This window comes from Solenopsis invicta, chromosome 13 (assembly GCF_016802725.1).
Source record: "Solenopsis invicta isolate M01_SB chromosome 13, UNIL_Sinv_3.0, whole genome shotgun sequence".
Lineage (NCBI taxonomy): Eukaryota > Metazoa > Arthropoda > Insecta > Hymenoptera > Formicidae > Solenopsis > Solenopsis invicta.
The window spans coordinates 11,337,313-11,341,999 of record NC_052676.1 but is presented as its reverse complement, the minus strand read 5'-3'; positions in this window follow the sequence as shown (position 1 = coordinate 11,341,999).

Genomic DNA, 4,687 nt, shown 5'->3' with positions numbered 1-4,687 from the left:
GTGATTGCGCCATTGATGTCAATCGAATCTACACCAAAGAGAAAGAATAAATCCGGAAAGGGATTACCTCGCGCTATGATACTGAACGATAATAAGATCGATTACGTGCACTGGGACGATCCCAACGAATTAGTAGATCGTCTACGATTGCTAGACGCTTCACATCGAGCGGGCAACGACGCTCACGGCAACGAGATGTTGTCCATCGTGGAAGAACTTCGTGAAGCTGGCATAATTATAAATTAAATCGTATACCCACGAAACGAGTCAGACGAGAGGTTGATTTTGTTTGAGAAGGACGTGCGATAGATGACAAAAATGAGCAGCAATGAACGTCGAAAAGACGGTTACGAACGTTTAACGAATGACTTTGAACGATTCTTAAATAAAAATCGGACGTTTCAAGAACGGTTGTCAGACAATTATCGATCGGCTCAGGATCGCTATGAAAAGACACACGAACGAGTGAAGGATGGTTATCGAATGGCCGTAGATCGAGTCAAAAATGAGTATGAAAAATTATCTAATCGACAGAAACCGGAAGACAAAGAAAAGTTATTAAAGGAAGACAGAAAATACTGATAAATGGAGAAAAAACGTTTTTTAAACAAAGTAGAGGAACTTTGCAATGCCGACATTATAAATTACATCGTGTAACCGCTAAACGAGTCAGTCGTAGTGCAATTCGTTTACGCGCCGAAATATGAGTTCATCGAAGAAAACAATAAGCTCCGAGAGGCGAGGAATCGTCGAAGAATTACACGCGTCAGCTAGACGCAATTTTCCTAGAAGACGTGTTATAATCAAAGGATTCAACGATCTTTGGCAAGCTGATATCGTCGAGATGCGTCCCTATTCAAAGTACAATAGAGGTCATAATTACATACTTACCGTCATCGATGCGTTGAGTAAATACGCCTGGGCAGTACCGCTCAAGAGCAAGGACGGGCGCGAGACGGCTGACGCAATCGCCAAGATAATTCGAGAGAGCGGAAGATGCCCGAAAAATTTACAAACGGATATGGGAAAGGAATTTTATAACGCCGATGTGCAAAAAGTCTTGAAAAAGCATGACATTAATCATTATTCTACATATTCGGTTTTAAAAGCATCGATAATAGAGAGATGGAATCGCACACTTAAGAACGATATGTGGCGTATGTTTACACTTAACGGGTCGCACAAGTGGGTCAACGAGCTGCCGCGTCTGGTGTCGGATTACAACAACCGCAGGCATCGTACTATCGGCATGCGACCAGTCGACGTTAATTCGGAAGTTGCTGAAAAACTCCTGGGCACTGTATACTCTCACATAAAAATCATGGGACCCGTGAAATTCAAAGTAAACGATTCGGTGCGCGTGAGCAAGCACAAAACGACATTCTCTAAGGGGTACACCCCCAATTGGACCACCGAGGTGTTTAAGATCGTTAAAGTACAGCGCACTAATCCCGTAACTTATCTCCTGGAAGATTATCGCGGTAAACAAATAGCGGGTGCCTTCTATGAGTACGAGTTGCATCGCACGACTCATCCAAATGTATACCTGGTAGAGAAGATAATAAAGAAGAAAGGAAACAAGGTTTACGTCAAGTGGCTGGGATTCGATGATTCGCACAACTCATGGATAAATAAAAAAGATGTTATTTGATTTATTTCAATTAAATATGTATATATTTTATATCATATCAGCGTTTACAAAAAATATATAAAATGAATACAAACAATTTTTTTGGTCTTTATTCTTCTTCTATCCTTATTAATACAAAATGTCATATAAAAATTTTTATTAAAAAACGTATATCTAAAATTTGAAAAAATATCAAAAATATCTTATTCATAAAACGTCAAATATATTAAGCGTGTAACATATATGAAACAATACATAAGATGTATAAAATGAAGCATACAGAATATAAAACAAAGTATAAAGTATGAATAATGTACTTATACAAAATATTACTAGCATATTAATCGTGTAAGAAATACAAAAATATAATACTATAAAAGATTAAAATGCATAATATTTGTAAAAATGTGAGAACATCTTATGATTATAATTGTATCTGCCAATGTCCCCATGGTAATGTATTTGTTAATGATGATGGAACAAGGTATCTTTTATCATCATATGGCGAGAGCGCCACTTTGGATTCTGAAACTGTAAACACTTGATGCAGCTTCGAACGTATACACGATTGGCTACGAGTTATTTCTATTTCATCGTTCAAACATCGCATATAATCTTCAAAAGTAATAGTTCGCGCTACTACATTATTTTTCACACCTTTCGCTTTTTTGGTATCCTTTTTACCATCTACTTTGATCGCGTACATCTTTGCTCTAAGCCCTACAAATTCGGTCATGATCGCACCGTTGTTTTCATCTTTCATTAGACCGAGGACTTTTTTATTCGCGAGAGGCATACCGTACGGGTTGTCTGCGGGATAATCGCTTGTATCATATCTCGCTATATCACGTTTCATCGTTGAATAAATATCATCGCACTCGAGGAAATAAACAAGACTATCGGTATCTGAATATAACAATTTGCACTTGTCTTTATATAGCGGAAACATATATTCGTGATGAAATTCGTACAAGCAGATTTTTGATATGTCAAGTATACACATACCCACATAAATCGGCTTGTTAAACTTCACCTCGAGTTTACGCAGTTCGACGGCAACTAAATTTTCCGCAAAGACGCTGCGGCTGTGAAAATTTGGTTTAGCGATTATTGCCTCTGCACCGTAACGTCCTTCCCATTTTGTCAATAATTTTACGTCGACGTGATTACGTACGTTTTCCATAGTTTTTCCAAACACGGCGTTGTTCATCAATTTGTACAAATTCTTTTCGAAATCATTTTTTGCGCTCATTCTAAATTTTGTGTTCAATTCTATATAATCGCGAAGCCATGGAGATTGAGCAAACTGTAATACGCGATGAATTTTTGTTACGCTAAGCCCATTGCGCGTGCATTGTTGCAAATAACGGTAATGTATCACATATCGCTTTTTATCGTACAACGTTGCGAGAAGTTTTTTCTGCCGTGATCCTGGCGGTTTATCGTGTGTAGGGCAGAAAGGTAAGTCAGTGTGTCGATCGTGCAGACATTGTGGATATGTGAGATCGACTTCTAGCACATACCCAGTGGGCGAATCCGAAGCGATCGCGTTCACGTCAAAATCGTCAACGTTTTCGATCCATTGAAACTCACCGTATGGTAATGGTTGACACATCGCAAAACCATACATATTGTTTATGTCAAAATACATTAGATAAGACGATGGTTTCGATGGATCGTAAGAACGCATGTACTTATTATTGGCTTTAGCATATCTACCGGAGCATTGACTCAAACCACCGCGTATACCGCGTTCTATAAATAAGATCATGTCTATATCGGTGAGCAACTCAAATCTTACGCGTGTTAGTTTCAACATTGCATCCCAAGTGTAGCCTGGCAATGTGTAATAATGCGCGGGATCAAGACCATAACTATTAATGCTACTTTCGCGGAAGTTTTGAAAAATATCAGCCAATAATAAGACATCGGTCTTGAGATATAAGTCGCTGTATTCACCCAGGGTTTTGATTGAGAACCGCTGCCAAACTTTTTGAGCATGAGCATAATCTGTCTGTGATACCGTCTGCTTGGTAAGAGAACTATAAAATGATTCACGCGGTGGTAGTTGCGTTTCATATAGTTTGTCAACATTATCCACGTATTCGTATGGAAAGACACCTTTGCGTGTCAACAATTCAAAGTCTTCGTTTGATAACGAGGAAAATTCCGAATGAGAAATTTTTAATTTATCAAGACTTAAAAACGATGCCAATTTGTCAAGACTTGAACTTAAAAACTTGTACGAATCGATGAACCGTAGCCGTATACAATTTCGTGCATTTTTGAAAATTATGTCTTTATCACAAGTATTTTCAACATATTTGGTAAAAGATATATATTTTTCTTTATTTATCGGTAGTAAATCGATTTTGCCTTCAAACGTGGTGGCAATTTCTTTTATGATGAAATGTGCATCGTAACCAGATAAATTATGAAATATGATCGGAATAACGTATGAATTTTTGTAATTTAAATTACAATCTGAATGAGCTGGACCACGGTAAGACCCTGTCAAATGGCAATGATCGCGCACACGTATACTATTCGGTGCGAACGGTTTTTCACAGATATGACAATTCCTCGCGTTACTGTATGCCTCTTGCTGCTCTTTAGTTAATGATTCCATAGGAACATTGGCGGATATTCTAGCTTTCACGCTATGCGCCAGGTTTTCGAGTTCTTTCGCGAACCACACGACGCAATCGTTATCGCGACGAAAGTGATACTCTGACAACGCGTCGTCGTATGAGCACTTAACATAATATGCTATACTAAATACCTCGTGATGCTGATACGGGAAATTTGAAGTGTTCTCTGTTCCTGGGTCAATCTTCCGCAGTCCAAATCTGAATAAACAACAAAGGGTACACGCTCCTTGTTGTTGTAATTATCGAATTCAAGCCACTTGTTATCCTCGCTCGGTAGTAGAACGGCGCAGTCGTTTAATTGCTGACAATCCACTTTGTGTGACTGCAACTTTTCTTCTGAGCTGAAGTAATGCAGACAGCTATAAAAAAATAGAAGACGATTTTAAAAATTAAAATAATTTTTATA